The following is a 19,627-nucleotide window of genomic DNA, read 5'->3' as shown; positions in this document are numbered from 1 at the left end:
TGAAAATGGGGAAGGGACTGAGGGAAGGGAGAATGGGAGGCAGAATTCTTAAAAATATAATTTCTTGGAAAGAAAAAGGATTAGATTTTTTCCATTGCTGACCTAATAGATTACCACAAGTTAGTGACTTAAAACAACACACACTTAAAAATTTTTTAGTGCTCTATATTGGGGGCCTGACACAGGTCTCAGGGGGCAAAAATCAAGCTGTCAGTAGGCTGTGCTCCTTTTGTAGACTCTTCAAAAAGGAATTGTAACTGTGTTGATAGGTGTAGCAGGTTCTTAGAATTAGGAAGGGACAAAAGGTGAAGATGTGAAGACTATGACAGGTGCACGGAATGGAGCCTAATAAATGCAGAAATTGAAGTGCTCAGTTTGCCTGTTTATGTTTGTGACAGTTTTGTGGGAAGCTAAGAAGCATAGTGAGGCAACAGGAGAAAAAGACAGTAATGAAGAAAATAAAAGAGGGATAAGAAGAGAGAGTCAGGGAGGGGGACAGCAATGTCTCCAGAGCCTTATAGGCACTGGTGACAGAACTGAAGTTGAAAGAAGTTTTGCATAATTGGGTGGGGACAGGAAAGCTATTCTTGTATTGTATCTCAAAAACTCTTGGGGTGGTTTTTAAATCTAAGTCTGAGTTCCTGTAGTACATTCTGACCTCAGTGAAGAAAGGGACTGTCTGTTAGCTCAGTATCCCCTCAACTAGCATAGCAGTTCTCAAACTTTTTGTTCTCAGGACCGACCTCATTTATAGTGTTAAAAATTATAGAAACACAGGTTGTAGGAACATAAAATGCTACTCAGCACTATGGGAAGTAGTTTGGTGGGCTTCTCAAAAATTCAGTATATGCTGCAGAGAATTGAGAACATGTTCATAGCAGCATTATTTATAATAGTCAAAAGGTAGACTAACCCAAATGTCTGGGTTGAATGGACAAACAAAATGTGTCCTGTGGAATATTATTTTGTCATAGAAAGAAGGGAACTACTAATACCTTCTACAACATGGATGAACCCTAAAAACTTCATGCCAAGTGAAAAAAGTCAGCCACAAAAGGCCATATATAGATGAAATGTTCAGAGTAGAAAAATTATGGAGACAAAGTAGGTTGGTGATTGCCAGTGGATGGGGGAGAGGAGGATGGAAGTGGTGGAGGATGGGGATTCGGCTTCTGTTTAAAGTGATTAGTGGTGATGATTGTACAGCCTTGTGAATATACTAAAAACTATTAAATTGTTCACTTAAAAAAACAATTTTAGTTATAGATGGACTTGATACCTTTATTTTATTTATTTATTTTATGTAGTGCTGAGGATCAAACCCAGTGCCTCATATGTGCAAGGCAAGCACCTCAGCTCCAAATTGTTCACTTTTAACTGGTGAATTTTGTGGTGTGTGTGAATTATATCTCAATTAAAAATTCTTGACACAATGGAGCTTTACTCAGTCACAAAGAAGAATAAAATTCTATCATTTGTTGGTAAATGGGTAGATCTGGAGAACATCATTTTGAGTAAAATAAATCAGATGCAGAGCTGGGCGTGGTGGCACACACCTCTTATCCCAGTGGCTTGGGAGGCTGAGACAGGAGGATCGCAAGTTCAAAGCCAGCCTTGGCAAAAGCAAGGCACTGAGCAACTCAGTGAGACCCTGTCTCTAAATAAATAGAAAGTAGGGCAGGAATGTGGAGTTCAATCACTGGCTCCCCCCACCCCCAATCAGACACAGAATATCTAGAGTTGCCTGTTTTCTCTTGTACTTAGAAGTTAGTGAGTGTTAAGGAATTAAAAAAAAATAATAATAAAAATAGAAGGGAGAATAGTAGAGAAGAGGAAAGGGAATGATGGGGCTTGGGAGAGGGATAGGAAAGGGTAGGAATAGCAGAATGAAATGAACCAAGCTATATCATGTGCATGTATGAACATATCACAATGAATTCCACTTATCTGTATAAGTATAGTGTACCAATTAAAAATTCTTGAGCACCCCAAGGAGTTTTTATGTCTAGATATTTATCATAGTATAAAATTGAGAATTTAAAAATAGCATTATAACATACCAGTATATATTAATGTGGCATTTTTAAAGTAAAAAAAACTGATATTGCCAAAATAAAAAATACAAAGAGAGAATTTTTTATGTCTTTATTATCTGGTTAATAAAAGACAGTGAGAATCTCATTTGTGTTTCAGTACTGAGTCTTTTGTGATACATTGCTTTGGTTAAAATATATGATACAAATCCAACTTTATACAGATGTGGTTGGAAAAGGAAGGAGGATTGCATTATAGCCTTTTAGATAATGTGGATATTCGTTGATACATCAGAACTTGACAAATGGTAGTTTGTTAAAGCTAGTTGCAGTTTGAACAAAATCATTTAAAAATGTACTTATCTAGCTTGTACTTTGAGTGATCTTTTATCCCTGCAAGATTTTATAATTATCATGCTTCCTCATTTAGAAAAGAGCTGGTTCACTGAGTTATGCAGATCTTTTAAATATTGACACATTTCATTAGTTGTCTAGCTACCTAAAAATCACATTTGTTAATATCATCACTGATCCCATCAGAAAACTTTGGGAAGCATTCAGTGAGCTCATGGTGGTAGATAGAGTGTTTTCAGTTATTTTAACTTCTGTGTGGTAAATGTGATTGGCTTTTGTGGATGTGATCTTGAATGTTTTATAATATAACAGAAATAAAGGATTTTGAGGGCAAAATTTTGTCTGGTATTAACCTTTTATACAGGTAACTTCCTAGTAGGGGTTGACTTTGTCCTCTGTGGTTGCTTCTTTATGTGAGAGTCGAGTATGTGTGTATGGAGAAAAGTGAGGTGGGTGGGTTTGTTTTGTTTTAGTGAACTAGTAACTTCAGGGCAGAGAGGAAGGGGGAGTTAGGAGGAGAATGGAAGAGCAAAACTGAGTGTTGGGGGAGAGAAACGGGCCTCCTGTTCCAGGGAATCTGTCTAGGTACTTCCAGGTCTTGCTCATTTTGATCCTTACCTTGAATCCTACCAGTTAGACTGGGAGAGTATATTAATTATTACATTTGTTTTATGGATGAAAAAAAGCAAGACTCAGAAATGTCAGTTGAATTATCTAAAATCTTATGGTTGGCTAGTTAGAATGTGCACCAGTCCTTAGACCTGTCTCCTGATATGTGCTGATGTGTTTGTAACCACAAAGGTCTTGTTTTATTAAAAGACAAAATGGAGGCTTCTCATGGATAGAGCCAAAGGAATTTTTGGGGAAGTTGATGCATCATATGGCTACCTTGGATCAGATGAAGGTCTAATGGCAATATGCAGGGTCTTTCACTTTGGGACGCTTGGACTCTGCCCAAAGTTTGTTCATATGTCAAAGACTGATGAGATCACACAGTGCAAGAGGAGATCTGGAAAGGCTAATTCCATGTAATAGAGGCTTTCTGGGGGAGAGCAGGGCAGGCCCTAGACTATGTACAAAAGTATCTTGAGAGAGTAGAGAAGAAACTGTCTTGGCTGTATTCTGATGGGGTGGTGGTGGTAGGGCCGGACTGCTGAAGGCTTCTTCCAGAGCTTCCTGCCTAGACTTAGATGTTTTGAACTTTTTCCATCTGCCAAAGGAAGGGGAAGATGGGGGAGTGGTAGGGTTTGAAGGCTGTCAAGCATTCAGACATTAGAAATAGAGTCAGACTTTGTCTTACTGCAGGAGATGTCTATTCTCCGGGGACCTAATAACTAGAATTTTGATTCTAAGTTAGTGCTTAGATAGAGGAGCAACGGGAGTGATGAAGTAAGTTACTGGCAGGACTTGTTGACATAGTTACAGTTTTAATTCTGCATGATTTCAACCCTGCACGTGCTATAACTCCACTTTAACTGAGTGAGATTGTTAGATGTTGGGGAAAAAATGAAGCAAGGGGAGGAAGATAAAGTAGTGCAGAAAAGGCCACAAATGAGTGACACTGCTTCTTTTGATGAGAAATCTCTTGCAGATCACTGTCCTCTGTCTCCCCAGCTGTTTTACCCTGAGATTAAGTAGGAAAAAAATTAACCTTGCCTGTCAGTTGATTGATTTGAATCCTGTCCACCATAGAGGAGGGGAATCATAACCATTCCCTTTAGAAATTTAGCGCTTCTAAGGTGTCCCTAAAGGAGTTCACATAGCTTGGTGAAGAAATGTGAACAAATCAATGGATTGTATGGAAGATTGCTTTGTGATAGAGGAAGGTTTAAACATGGAAAATTGTCTAAGGTATTCGTTAGGTAGTACTTGGAAGATAATTTTTGGAAGCAGGACATGAATTCTAACAGATCACTATTTTGCTTTGTTTCTTCTTGTTTTCTTTTGGGGGAATTTCAACCCAGAGACTCACACTTCCTAGGCAGTCGCTCTACCACTAAGCTATACTCCCAGCTCTGCTTAGGTGTTTTTAATATTAAGGCCACTGGCCGGTCAGACACTGGTCCCAGGTCATTGAAAACTTAGATCTGGTAGTGCTGGTCCTATTTTGGTTTTGATTTTGTTATGAATACCTGGAATCAGTCCAACTTCCAATTATTGAAGCTTTTATGTGCAGGGTATTAAGTATTTAATCCTCTAGGATATGAATGGTGGCAAAGCATATTTCTGAAATGTCCTTCCCTTACTCTTTCACTCCTTATTATGCCTGGAAATTGAGCTCTCTTTCTAATCCTGGATATATAATAGGTTCTCGAAAAGATCAAGGCAACCTTAGAGATCATTATTTCTCCTGTGTCTTAAGTGTAAGGAACCTAAACAATTAGCTTCAAACATTTATTTTGAAAATTTCAAAACTAAGAGAATAGTATGTGAAACCCTATTATTCATCACCGAGATTTAATAATTTTAAGATATTACCAGGTATAATTGTTCTGTGTAGAACACTCAACTGTGCTTTACTTTTCCTATATTACAACAGCCCCATGGGGATAGATACTATTGTCTCTACATCTTGAAAATGAGAAAACTGAAAGGCCCAGAGAGGTTAAGAAGTTTGCAGGTCACACCATCAGCAGCAGCCAACATTCAAAACCTGTGTCCTTACTGTCTACACTGCACTGCCTGCAAGTTTTGAAGCTTGTTTAATGTATATGATAAGCTGAAGTTGGATCAGGAAATCTGACTACTTCATTGTCTTTTGTATGAGTATTTCCTCCTTGACTTTTCTGTTATTCTTTTTTTTTTTAAGAGAGAGAGAATTTTTTAATATTTATTTTTTAGTTTTCGGTGGACACAACATCTTTATTTTATTTTTATGTGGTGCTGAGGATTGAACCCAGCGCCCTGCGCATGCCATGCGAGCGCGTTACCGCTTGAGCCACATCCCCCAGCCCTTGTTATTCTTTTTGTACCAATTTTCTGGGCTTGAGGCCTGAGTGACATTTTTAACCCCGATGGACAGACTGTAGTATGAGAAGGGTGTGGGTGTGTGTGTGTTTGGGGGTGTGGGAGTCTGTTCTAGTGGAGATGATAGAGGTTCATTGTCTGTAGAAAATTTAGTAATAATAAAACTACCCAAAAGCCTGCTTCCATTTCCTAATAGGTCAGTAATGAAATATTCCTCCCCGCTTTTTTTGGCTATCTAAATAATTGCTATGGTGACTTGAGTTTTAATAATGTATTTGTAAGCCTCGGATGGTCACTTTGATTATTTATGTTTTGATTGATAAGTATATACTACTTGGAAGTTAGATCAGATAGTCCTAATTACTCAGTTGGCCCCCAACACTGGGGAGCTCAGGTGTACATACTCATTTTTTTTTTAACATATATAAATGGCTTTTAGTTTTTAAATTTTTTTCTTTTTTAGTTTTTACTATTTTATTCTTTGTAGATATACATGATATTCTTTGTAGATATACAGTAGAGTATATTTTTGCATATTATACATACATGGAGTATAACTTATATACTGGTTGTATATTCATTTATGAATGTAGGAAAGTTATGTCTGATTCACTTTACTGTCTTTCCTAGTCCCATCCCCCGCTCCCTTCCCTTCATTCCCCTTTGTCTAATCCAAAGAACTGCTATTATTCCCTCCACCCCTTTTATGCACTCATTTTGAAAATGAGTTTTTAAGAGTTTTAAAATATTCCAACTTGCTTAGGATATTCACTTTTTGTGCATTTAGCCTCTGCTGTACTATATATTTCTACGTTGAAACAATGGATTTAAATAATAGTGGTGTTATTGATGATTATTATAGTTCTTTCATTCTGTGCAGCCGTTTAGAGTTTTTGTCCATATTTTAAAATTAAAACAGTAAAAATGGAGTGTGAATTTTGAAGTATATTTTTATTTGGGTAAATGCAAATTTTAGTCCATATTGAAATATTTTACTGAATTTACATATCTATAAAATTGAAATTTATCACTTTAAAGATGTTAACTGATTGTTTTAAGATGAAAGAACAAGTCAAGAAATAATAGTTATTTTTAAATTTATTTTACTTTTTGGTACTGGGGATTGAATCCAGGAGCATTCCCAACCCTTTCTTAAATTTTATTTTGAGACAGGGTCTCTCTGAGTTGCCTTGGCTGGCCTCGAAATGGTGATCTTTCTGCCTCAGTTTCTGAGTAGTTGGGATTGTAAGCATACATCTTGCTTATCAGTTATTATTGATTTTTATGTAATCATTTTTGAAAATACTGTTTTTCTAAATACCAGGAGGCTATATATTAAGGATCCTTCCTAAGTATTGGATGTGCAAGGTATCCCAGTGAAGGCAGATGCTTTTTCTATGATTTATTTTTTTCCCTTTTTATTGGCACATTATAATTATAATATATGACAGTTGGATTTGTTATAATATATTCATAAATGCACACAATAAAACATTAAAATTTGATCATTTCCATTCCCCAGAAACACCCCCCCCCGCCAATCCCCTTATTCTATTCTACTGGTCTCCCTTCTGTTTTATTTTGTTTTTTAATTTGTTCTGATTAGTTATAAATGACAGTAGGATGTATTTTACATTGTACACAAATAGAGTCTGTGATTCATTTTAAAAAATATATTGTTTACTTGTCAGTGGATCTTTATTTTATTTATTTATATATGGTGCTGAGAATTGAACCCAGTGCCTCACACACACTGGCAAGTGCTCTACCACTGAGCCACAACCCCAGCCCCTCATTTATTTAAGTGAACAGATTAAATTCTTTCATAGAAAGTGATACATAGCCATTACTTGTATTGAGGGATTACTCTGTCAGAAAAGACTAGTACTTTGATATACCTTTGTCTCACTTTGTCATTTGTTAGGCTACTCTCAGGCCTTTCTGCAGTGTTGACAGACTATGAGAGTAGTGAGGGCACCAACAGGGTTGCAAGGGTGGCTTCATGTCTTCTTCTGGAGGGTGGGATGGTGAAGACCTAGGGGTGGCAGGACCTCAGCTGGAGTTCCAGCTTCTCTACTCTTTTTCTGCTGTCCCTTAAGGCAGTGGTTTCTAACTGATTTTGCCTCCTTGACACATTTTCTTAAGATCTGGAGACATTCTTTTTTTTTTTTTAATATTTATTTTTTAGTTATAGATGGACACAATATCTTTACTTCATTTTTATGTGGTGCTGAGGATCGAACCTGGTGCCTCACGCATGGTAGGCGAGCACTTTACCTCTGAGCCACAACCCCAGGCTGGAGACATTCTTAATTAAAACTGGACGGGGTTTGCTACTGATATGTGGTGAGTAGAGGGCTGCTGTTGAATCTTGAATCTCATATGGTACTCGGGATGTCTTCCTACCCCACAACAAAGACTTATTGGCCCCAGATGTCAATGATACTGTAACTTGTAGTATCTTTCTGATAGGATTATTGTGAAAACCATGGGAGCTAATAGATTTAAGAGCTCAGTAATATTATTACCTAATGATTTAACTTGTTGAATATAAAATTCAAAGGATGAAAAACCTGCTATGATATACTCAAGACCAGTAGATTTGACATAATGTGGGTATTATTTATATTCTTAGTATTAGAAATGAATAACAATGCCTAGAATAATGATGTTTTATTTTTATTTTTTTAAATTTTTAATACCTTTATTTCATTTATTTATTTTTATGTGGTGCTGAGGATTGAACCCAGGGTCTCGCACGTGTGAGGCGAACACTCTACCACTGAGCCCCAGCCCCAGCCCTAGAATAATGATCTTGAATCAATATCTCAGTGTTTTGAGAATTACCATAAAGTAGGAAATTTAGCTAGATACCACGTAGAAATATTTTCAGTAGAAAACAATGTTTTCGGCCAAATATTTGTCAATGTTTTTTTAACTTGTCTGATCACAAGTCCCTGCTGTGCTAATTAGACTATATGATCTCTTGAAGATATTTACTGTGTCAGGGAATCCTCAATTTTAATAGTATTCTTAGGTGATTCTTAAGACCAAGCAAGTATGAGAAACAGTTCTTTTAGGTAGAAGAAGTATCCCTTTCCCCATCCCCAAGGTGGCATCTCTTTACAATTCTCAGGATGGCCTTGAACTCCTGGACTCAAGTGATTCACCCTCAGCCTTATGAAAAGCTGTGACTCTCTAGGGCTATGCCACCTTTACAATTCCTTTTTGAATAACTCCGGGAATTCCTAGCTTAGAGTAAAGCTGGTTTCTTTTAACACTTTAATGAGGCTTTAATGTGGTAAGTTACATCCTGCATTATGGGGAGTTGGAGTAAAAATACAGTAAGTGCCGTTTCCCAAACTTATTTTACTATCCTCTTTTATTTAAACAGTAGCAATTTGATGTTCAGTAGATAAGATACTCTGAAACAATCAATTACAACAATTCCCTTCCTACAAATTCTAATTAAAGGATGGGAAGGTTTTTCTGTTAGTATTTTAGCAGAATAGTTACTCAGCTTTGTACTGCTCCAGAAGATAAGCAGATGGGAGTGACCCTGCAGTGGTGGGGTGGGGTTGGTATGTGTCATGACTCACAGAGGAGTTGAATATGCATTGATTTCATCTGGGCCTACACTCATGCACTGAGATGGCTCCAGGCCAGTCTTTTTTTTTTTTCCCCCCAGGCCAGTCTTGTGCATATGGCCTGTTCTCATTCCCAGGGAGCACATAAGCTAGGGCACTTTCAAGTTAGTGGGGAGAGCTTTCTTTAGAAAGCCCTTCTCTGGGCTTGAGGCAGCAGTTCTGTACTCTGTGGATTCTGTTGGCTCCTCAACTGATGCACTGGGAGGGCTGTCTAATTTCTCCCCTAAATCAACATCCATGTTTGTCTCAGGAAGTTCCTGCCACTGTTCAGATGACTTATTAATTCCTTTTGGGCACTACTTCAGCTAAGAGCAATAATATCTAGGAACTCGCATGAATGTACAATGATCCATGGGCCTTTGTTCTCCACCGTGTGGATTGAGCTCATCTCTATTTTACAGTGGCAACAAGATAGAGCAGAGACCCAAGTAGGTCTACTGAGAATTGATAGTCGCTAACATAACAATCTGGTTATTTTTATATTTCGCTCTTGTAATTTGAAAATGTTAAATCTGAAGAATGTAAATATGTATTTAAATTTTGGAATATTAACAATAAAACCTGTAGGTATAGTTTATTCTTTTTAATGCTATATAGTATCCAGTTGTATCCTTCTATCCCATTTTACCTATTCTCATTTTTTTCTAATTTCTCACTAATGCAAATAATGACTCCATGAATACTTTACAACATATCTCTGGAAGTACTGGGTAATAATGGAATTTCAAAATTTTGTGAAATATATGTAAACTTAGAACACTTTTATTCTTATCCTTTTTAATACTAATTGGCAGATAGTCATAAACCAAGATTAGGAAATGGGAATGGTCTGCCTCTCCCCTTTTTGCTGGCCATCAAAAGCAACAACATCAAGAACAAACCAATGTCTTTAGAAAGTCTTAAAGCAAGTATAAAGCTGACTGGAAGTCAGTCCACTTTTTCTTTTTTTATTTATGTGCCTGCTGTATTGAAAAGTGCTAGTTCTAGGACTCCCCTGAGGCAATCTTTTGTTGGTCTGGGTTCCAAATAATTGCTGTGGAAACTGTTGAGATTTTTGTCTTACTTAAGTAAACATTGTTTTATATGGAGGTTAGATATTGTATAGTTTGTGTCATGTATGTGTATACAACTATTCTTCATGTTAGAAAAGTAAGTCCATGATGATTTGTGATCTTGATCTCCCTTTATATGTAGTTTGTATCTCCCAGCCCTGTGGTATGCTTGTGGTACTGCTGTGCTCAACAGCTGATTCCAACATACAACCTTAGCTCAGCATTTCTAATTTTGTCTCTTGAGACTTCTGGAATTTAATTTGTGTTTAAAATTTAAAACAATGAAACAACCTAAGTTGTAATTTTGTTGTTTGGTACTTTCAAATTTTAGTTTCTGTGTGAAATAGTTTTGTATTAATATATGCCCCCAGGAGCAGAATTTGAGAATTAAGTTTACTGTACATTTTTACCAACACCTGATACTTCTTTATTTCTTTCTTTAAATTTTTATTTTTTTATTTTTGCACTTTTGGGGATCTTACCTAGGACCACTGGTACTTATTTTTAAGCAATTAAAAATTTACTTTTACTGTTATATTCCTAAAAGATAAAAAAGTTTTAGAATCCAGTTGTGTTTTGTAATGTGCATTATCAAAACATTTAGTGTTGGATATTGGGGTTGTTTGGTAAAGGAGAAAATTATTATTATTATTATTTTCTGAGAATGAGATTTTTAGTTACTTGGATTGAGAATGTCAATGTTCTTTGCTGAGCACTTGAAAAGAGAAAACATCAGCCTTATATTGTCGATTCCAGTGAGCTTGAAGACATAATTTATTGGGAATACATGTGAATCCTAACATCATTACATTTCTGTGTTGGTGTTTCGTGTGATTTAAGTGTCTTGTTTCTATCCCAGCAATCTGAAGTGAGAATTAGAGGGGTAGAAATTGGTTGTGCTTTAGGGCCTCTAGATGTATAATTCCAATTAGATTTAGGTGAAAATCGTGTCATGTTCCTGTGAAAGAAGAGAGCTGGTGACCTGGGATGCTAAACTTCTTACAGGCTGGTTGAGAAGTCATCTCTTACCCTCTGTGAATTTTTCCTTTTTTAAGTCTCTGTATTATGAGAGTCTGGAGCCTGTTATCCTTAGCTGCTATTAACCTGATGTGAGAAAAAAGGCAGATCAGAGTAGAATGGTATCACTAGTAAAGCATGATAGTATTTTTGGCTTGTAGGTCTCCCCCAGGAGAGCTATAAGTGTCATAGTTCTTAGACAATGGCAGGTAAACGGTGGGCCTCTGGTGCTCAACTTAGACTTATGGTTCTTTGATAGTGACAGTCTAGGTAGTATTTGTATTTTGGAGCTTTAAAAGTTAATTATATATTGCAGTATCCTTTTATGCCAGTTTCCATCATGAATATGGTACTTTATTTTTGGCTTTTACTGTATGGGAATGCAGGTTTAGCTAACTGGATGGCTGGAGAGTGCATAGAGTGATGACTTTGGTGAGTGCTTTTTGCATTGTGTGGCCTTCCAGTATTGTCAGACTTGAAGGGAATTCTAGTAGATTCTTGGGAACTCATCTTAATATGATAATGGTTTCTTTGGTAGGATTGATTCTGTATGGACAGTTCATTCTGTAGATAATGTCAAAATCCTTTAATTGATTTTTAATAATTTAGGCTAGTGAAACCTGTGCTTTTGTTGTGTTTTTTTTTTTTTTTTTTTTTTTTTTGCATGGGGTTGGGATGGGGATAGTTCTCTGAAAGCATCAGAATGAAAAGCTGGCAGTTACCTAAAGTGCAGTATTGCTTTTGTTTATCTTCATGTTTCCTAAATAAAAGTCTTTGGCCCCTTTAGTTGTTTCCTGCTATTGACTTGGATACATACTCAGGAGTGGGATTGCTGGATCCTATGGTAGTTGTATTTTTTATTTTTTGAAGAACCTCAGTACTGTTTTCCATAATGACTGTATTAATTTTTCATTCCTACCAGAAGTTTAAGGATTCCCTATTCTCTGCATCTTCCCCAATATTTGTAATTTTTTGTCTTTTTGATAATAGGCCTTCTAACAGTAGTGGATGATGTCTTATCGTGGTTTTAATTTACATTTCCCTGATGATTAGTGGTGTTAAACATTTGGCCATTTGAATATGTTCTTTTGAAAAATGTATATTCAGTTTCTTTGCCCACTTTTAAATTGGGTGTTTTCTTGCCTTTTGATTACATTTAAGAAATTACAACTCCACCAGAAAACTTCTAGAACTCATAAATGAATTCAACAAAGTAACGGATATAAAATTAACACCCATAAATCAATTGTGTTCCTATACATTAGTGATGAATCAACTAAAAGAAAAAATAGGAAAACTATCCCATTCACAATAGCCTAAAGAAGAAAATTAGGAATCAATCTAACAAAAGAGATGAAAGACCTCTACAATGAAAACTATAGAACACTAAATGAAGAAATTGAAGACCGAAAGATCTCCCATGTTCTTGGATAGGCAGAATTAATATTGTCAAAATGGCCCTATCTACCAAAAGTGCTATACAGATTTAATGCAATTCCTATTAAATTTCCAAGATGTTCTTCATTGAAATAGAAAAAGCAGTCCTGAAATTCATTTGGAAAAATAAGAGGTCCAGAATACCCAAAGCAATCCTTATCAAGAAAAGTGAAATAGGAGGCATCACAATATCGGACTTAAATTATACTACTGAGCTATAGAAACAAAAATGACATAGTATTGGCATCAAAACAGACACAAAGACCAGTGGAACAGAATAGAAGACACACAGGAAAACCCCACATAAATACAGTTATTCATACTAGATAAAGGTGCCATAAACGTTCATTGGAGAAAACATAGCCCTTTCAAGAAGTGGTGCTGGGAAAACTGGAAATCCATATGTGGCAGAATGAAATTGAGCCCCTCTCTGTCACCCTACACAAAACTCAACTGAAAGTGGATCAAGGACCTAGACATTAGACAGAGACTCTGTGCCCATGAGAAGAAAATGTTGGCCCAACTTTTCATCACGTAGGTGTAGGAACTGACTTCCTCAACAAGACTCCTAAAGCACAAAAAGTAAAATCAAGAATCAATAAATGGGATGGATTCAAACTAAAAAGCTGCTTTACAGCAAAGGAAACAACCTAGAACATGAAGAGAGAACCTACAGAATAGGAGAAAATCTTTGCCACCTATATCTCAGAGCATTAATCTACAAGATATAAAAAGAACTCAAGAAACTTAACACACACATGCACACAAAAAATAAACCAATCAATACATAGGCAAAGGAATTGAACAGACACTTCACAGAAGAAGAAATATGATCAGTCAACAAATATAAGAAAAAATATCAACATCTCTGGCAATTAGAGAAATGAAGCTTAAAACTACACTGAGATTTCATCTCATTCCAGTCAGAGTGGCAGTTATCAAGAATACAAGTAACAATAAATGTTGGTGAGGATATGAGGAAAAAGGTACACTCATAGATTGCTGGTAGGACTGCAAATTGGTATAACCATTCTGGAAAGCAGTATGGAGTTTTTCAGAAAACTTGGAATGGAACCACCTTTTGACCTAGTTATTCCACTCCTTGGTATATAGTCAAAAGGACTTTAAATCAGCATAATATAGTGATGTGGCCACATCAGTGTTTATAGAGCTTAATTCACAATAGCTAAGCTATGGAATCAACCTAGGTACCCTTCAGTGGATGAATACATGAAGAAAATGTGGTATATATACACAATAGAATATTATTCAGCCATAAAGAAGAATAAATTATGGCATTTGCTGGTAAATGGATGGAACTGGAGACTGTCATTTTCAGTGAAATAAGCAAATCCCCCAAACCAAAGGCCAAATGTTCTTTCTGATATGTGGATGCTAACATACAATAATAAGTGGGGATGGGGTGAAGAATAGAAGTACTTTGGATGAGACAAAGGGGGGGGGAGTGTGGGGGAAGGGAGGAGGGATGGAAATAGAAAAGACAGTAGAATGAATCAGACATATCTTTCCTATGTTCATATATGAATACATGACCAGTGTAACTCCACATCATGTACAACCACAACAATGGGGAGTTATAGTCCATGGTGTGTAATACGTCAAAATAATTCTTTTATGTGTAACTAAAAATAACAAATAAAAAATACAAAACAAGATAATTACGGCAAGTGATATATTTCTTTTCTTTCTCAGGATGTTGACTTCTTTCCCCCTTTATTGTCCTGAAGAGCTGAGGAGCTCTCAAAAGAAAACATAAGATTAGAATGATGGTTCTTAGGCCCATGGAGGACAGAAATGAAGAGGTTACTCTACACTTACAGTAACCAAGAAACTCAAGAAACCCTAGGCTGAAATAAGATTTTTTTTTATTCAGTATTCTGTTTGGTGCAGAGGTAGGACAAGGATGGGGAGAAGGCTTTCATAAAGTCCATTTATTCCACATGAAAAATAGGATGTCAGGTGATAATCCTAAGAAAAGGTGAGTAAAGAGATTAAGAAGAGGGAGGAGGGAATATACATGTACACGTTTCCTTAAAAGTGATTATATACATACAGTTTCCTTGTTTGTTAAAACTTATTGTGGCCAGTTTTTCAGAGTTTTTTTCCAAAAAAGCAAGAATAAATCTATGGAGTTTATATAAATAAATTTAGTAGTTAATGCACATAGAATTAAACATTTTCCTCCTGAGTATTCTGACTGCTGGGATCCACAATTTAGTATTTAAAAGCCACAGATGGTTGATGGATTCTGAATGTAGCTTTAGAATTCCACAGTGGAGTGCAGCTTTCATGAAACTAATCAAATCAGGTGTGGCCCTTGCTCATTTGGCCTCAGACCTGCCCAGGTTTTGCTCCTCTGAGTCATCTCAAGTAAGCAAACAAATACAGGACTTGTACCCTGGGGGAAGCAACCCCTTTGTGCTTGTTCATGGTCTCTAATATTTCAGAATGTGGCCTTACAGATAACTGTGGGGCTCTTTTGACTCCTCATGAGAGCAATTCCAGAGGATCCCTTTCTGGCTTCAGACAAGTCTGCAGTTTTTCCTGGTATCACATTGTAGTGTTACATTCCATCTGTATTTATAGAGTATCTCAGAGTAGACATTTCAGAAGGCCTGCAGAAGCATTTGCATATGTGGCACTTATGCCAGCAGAGTGGTAGTACTGGCCATTTTGGTATAAATAGGCATAACCTTGTATTGGTCAGTAGTTTGTCTCCCAAATCACAGCTCTTTTGACTGGTCAGTATGTGAAGGATGTTTTACAGACAGGCACTGGAGACTTAATCTAACATGGTGAATGTGTATAATTTAGTTTGTTTATGCATCAAGCTGTAGGTTGATGTCCTTGATCTCCTTGTGAAGTATGGCTGATGAAATATTTGTAAGAATGAGTGTTCTCTTTTGACATACAAATAATAGCATTTGCTTACTAAAGGACTGTGTATTTTCTACTGCAGACTTAGTGGCTTAAAACAATACAGATATATTGTAGTTCTATAGTTTAGAAATCTGACATTGGATTGTCACTAGGCTAAAATCAAGAGGTAGACAGTACTGCATTCTTCTATGGAAGCTTTAGGGGAGAATCTGTTTCCTTACCTTCCCCAGCTGCTAGAGTCTGCCTATATTCCTTGGCTGCTGGTCCCCTCCAATCTCCAAAGCTAGTAACCTAGCATATCTTAAGTCTGTTTCTGTCATCACATCTCTTTCTTCTTTTGCTGCCTCCTTCCATTTTTAAGGATTTCATTGGACCCACCTAGATTATCCAGGATAATTTACTTTAAAGTCAGTTGATAGAAACTTTAATGCTATTTGAATTCTTAATCCCTTTTTGCCGTTTCGTAAGGTAATATATAGTTTTCCAGGGATTAGGACATGGTCATCTTTGGAGCCATTATTTTGCTTTCTGTAAGCTTTTTTGTTTTTCCATAGTACCCTGATGTGTACCAAGTTATATAAAAGTGGTCTATTTACATGTATATCACTCCTACTAGATTTCATAAACTCCAGGGCAGCACTATGTTTCATCTTTGAATTACCAGCATTACCACAGTACCTACTGCTCAGTGTTTGCCATTTGGGAATTTCAACTTCCTGATTTTATTTATGAACAAACTGAGAACTAGAGAATTGTAACTTCTATAGCAAAGTAGTGAGAATTCAAAAATCCTTTTTTATCTTGACTTTATAAAGCCATTAAGTGTCAGACTTGGCTCTTCTGTGCTTAGAAGGAAACCTGTGTGTACAATAAGAATACATTATTGTTGTGTGCTTTCATAAAGGCAGCATTTGATATTGGTCATGAATGTAAAATAAAATAAACAAAATGAATCTATGCTTGTGTATCTGAAAACTGTTCTCCTCTAAACAGAGAATATCACTTATAATAAATCAGCTCAGTATTTAGTAAATGAAAAAATCTTATACCAAACATTTATTGGTTTGCCTTTAAGAATTATAATTTCAGAATGTGAGTACTATCAGATTTTGTTTGTACAAAATATAGCATATAAATTAGCACAGAAGCATAACTTGATCTTGCTTTTATCATATATATTTGTATCTGAGTATAGATAAGTTCTTTTCAATTAATTTTCACTTTTTCTACATTTCCTTTTTGATGGCTTCAAAGATTAATAAGTAGGAGACAAAGCTAGGCTGGAGAAACACCCCCAAACAGTTGCCCAGTATGCCTGCAGCACCAGCAGACAGTATCCTCACCCCAGGAATAGGAATGCTGAGAAAACCCAATTTAAGATTGGGTTACTTTGAGATGATTTTAAAATACAGTTGCATTTTTGTCGTATCTGTTTTGTTTTTTTGAAATTTATTATATCAAAGCTAGCTGAAAGAAAATAATAGGCTTTCTCAAGTTTTAATTTAAATGCTGGTTGCTTTGAAGATATATCTGCAGATTTGGTTTTGTTTTGAGCCAACAACAGGCAGTAATCAACCAATAAAAGGGCTTCCATACCTTAGAGCCTCTGGAACTTTCTGGGCCCTCATATTTCAATCTCATTTCTCTTTGCTTCCCAGCAGATGCTCAGGGCAGGACTCTACTTCCTTCAGTATTCTTCCGCTCAGCATATCTACCAAATATATCTGAGTCCCTTAGGGCCTTTGTGGTCGGCAATATAGCATAAGGTAGTGGTTTTCAAATTGTTTAGTTTTGGAAGTACTAGAATTATTGTATTTAAAAAAATAGTATCTTATGCAAATACTCAAGATACGTTAAATGAATTAAAAGTAAGACTGCTCAAGTTGAAGCTAAGTGGGAACCCAGAGCCTTCCTTGCTGAGAGATGGAGCCTGAGGCCAAGCATCTAAGGATCTCTGTTAGGAACACAGAACCCAGCCAAAAAATTCTAGCAGAGTAAAATGAGTATACTCTATACCACTTACCACTACAAAATATAGCATATAAAATAGCACAGAAGCATAACTTGATCTTGGTTTTATCACATGTATTTGTGGCTTACTAGATGGGTGGGATATGTGACTTTGGGCAAGTTACTCTAGTTTTCAGTTTTCTCATCTTTAAAATGGGAATTATAATATATACCTTACTGAGTAGTTGAGAAATTAGATAAGATGATGTTTGTCTAGCAGGTTCTCAATAAATGGTAGTTGCAATTATTGATTTTTGAGAGTTTCTTGTCTACCCCTTCCTCTCTCTTCTTATTGTTCCACTTCTCTTACACTTCCCCTTTTCCCCCCTCTCCTGTTTTTATTTGCCTAACTAGTACTGGCTACTTCTCCTATGACCATCTGATATATGATTCTCAGTCTTCTCTAAATTTCTATAATACTTATTATTTATTTTGTGAAAATGTCTTCAGAATGGCATTTTCTGTATTATAAAAGAAATATGTTTATTGCAGAAAAAAATACCTAAACCTGTGTGTTAGTCAGCTTTATATCCCTGTGGCAGAATACCTGAGAAAAACCAAGGTCAGATTTATTTTAACTCATGGTTTCAGAGATTTAATCTGTTGTCAGGTGGCTTCATTGTTTCTGGGCCTGTGGTGAGACAGTACATTATGGTAGAAGGCATTGTGGAGCTCAGCTACTTATTTCATGACAGTTGGGAAACAGAGAAGCGGGGGTTAGGGGGAAGAAGGGGCTTGGAACAAGATGTAGTTTCTAAGATTATGTCCCCAAGGACACTCCCTTCAACTAGGTTCCACCTTCTGCAGTTTCTACCACTCCCCTGTAGTCTATTTAGCTATGAATCCATCAGTGGATTAACCCACTGATGAGAACAGAGCAGAGCCCTTACAATCCAGTCATTTCCCAAAGGCCTCACCGCTGAATCTTGCCCATTGGGAACCAAGCCCTCCACAAATGAGCCTTGGGTAGTCACTCCACATCCAAATTGTAACAGTCTAAAAGAAAATAACTATAGGATCTTTAAAGACAGTATCTCGCTCATTCACTTTGTTATAGATCTTGATTGACTTTTATTTGTAATTTAATTTAGTTTATGATCTAATTGGCTTTCATTTGTGATTTTAGAATTGGGTAACACCTCATTTCTATAAAATAGAATGAGTGTTCCCAGGAACTCTCTTTTTTATTGATTTTTCCTTTGATCACCGTGTATAGTAGGAATCACTCACTTCATGCTTAATGATATTTATCATAGAGAAAACTTATTCATTCTATGAGCATTTTTAAAAATTAGCTAATTTAAAAAAATTTTTTTGATTTTTTTTTTTTTTTTTTTTTTTGGCAAACAAGGAAAAAGTGTCTCCCATGAAGTTGTGTTCATAAAGACCAGGGAAAAGCCCTGTTCTAGGTATTGTGAGAGAGAAAAGTGGCCCTGGAAAGGATTCCTTTCTTTAAGGAGTTTACAGTTCAGATGTGACTGAGTGCTTTAAAAAGCAATATAGTTGGTGGTACAGGTACAATACCTTGTATAGATGAGGAGGTAGGTCCAGCAGGGGGTGTGGGAAGACTTTGAAGGCATTGGGATTAGAATCTGTTCTCAAAGTGAGTAAGAATTTTCTGTAGATGTCACACGGACACAGAGAACATTCTGGTGATGGGGAGATGGGTAGGGGAAAGGTAAGGGTGTAGGAAAGTATAAGACACGCTTGGTCTAATTTTTTGAGTTCTTTGTATACTCTGGATATTAGGGCTCAAACAATCCAATAAACAAATGGGCCAAGGACCTGAACAGACACTTCTCAGGGGAGGACATACAATCAATCAACAAGTACATGAAAAAATGCTCACCATCTCTAGCAGTCAGAGAAATGCAAATCAAAACCACCCTAAGATACCATCTCACTCCAGTAAGATTGGCAGCCATTATGAAGTCAAACAACAACAAGTGCTGGTGAGGATGTGGGGAAAAGGGTACACTTGTACATTGCTGGTGGGACTGCAAATTGGTGCAGCCAATTTGGAAAGCAGTATGGAGATTTCTTGGAAAGCTGGGAATGGAGCCACCATTTGACCCAGCTATTCCCTTTCTTGGTCTATTCCCTAAAGACCTAAAAAGAGCATGCTACAGGGACACTGCTACATCGATGTTCATAGCAGCACAATTCACAATAGCAAGACTGTGGAAGCAACCTAGATGCCCTTCAATAG

General features: G+C 36.6%; 1 protein-coding gene across 2 annotated transcripts in view; it reads left to right on the top strand.

Moving 5' to 3' along the window:
* The window catches only part of Ccny (cyclin Y), a 217,834-nt gene that overhangs the window by 41,132 nt on the left and 157,075 nt on the right, over positions 1-19,627 (top strand). The window lies entirely within an intron of this gene.

The sequence above is a fragment of the Marmota flaviventris genome, chromosome 12 (genome assembly GCF_047511675.1).
Source record: "Marmota flaviventris isolate mMarFla1 chromosome 12, mMarFla1.hap1, whole genome shotgun sequence".
In the NCBI taxonomy this organism is placed as follows: Eukaryota; Metazoa; Chordata; class Mammalia; order Rodentia; family Sciuridae; genus Marmota; species Marmota flaviventris.
The sequence above is the reverse complement of the archived record's forward strand: the minus strand, read 5'-3'. Positions and strand labels throughout refer to the sequence as shown.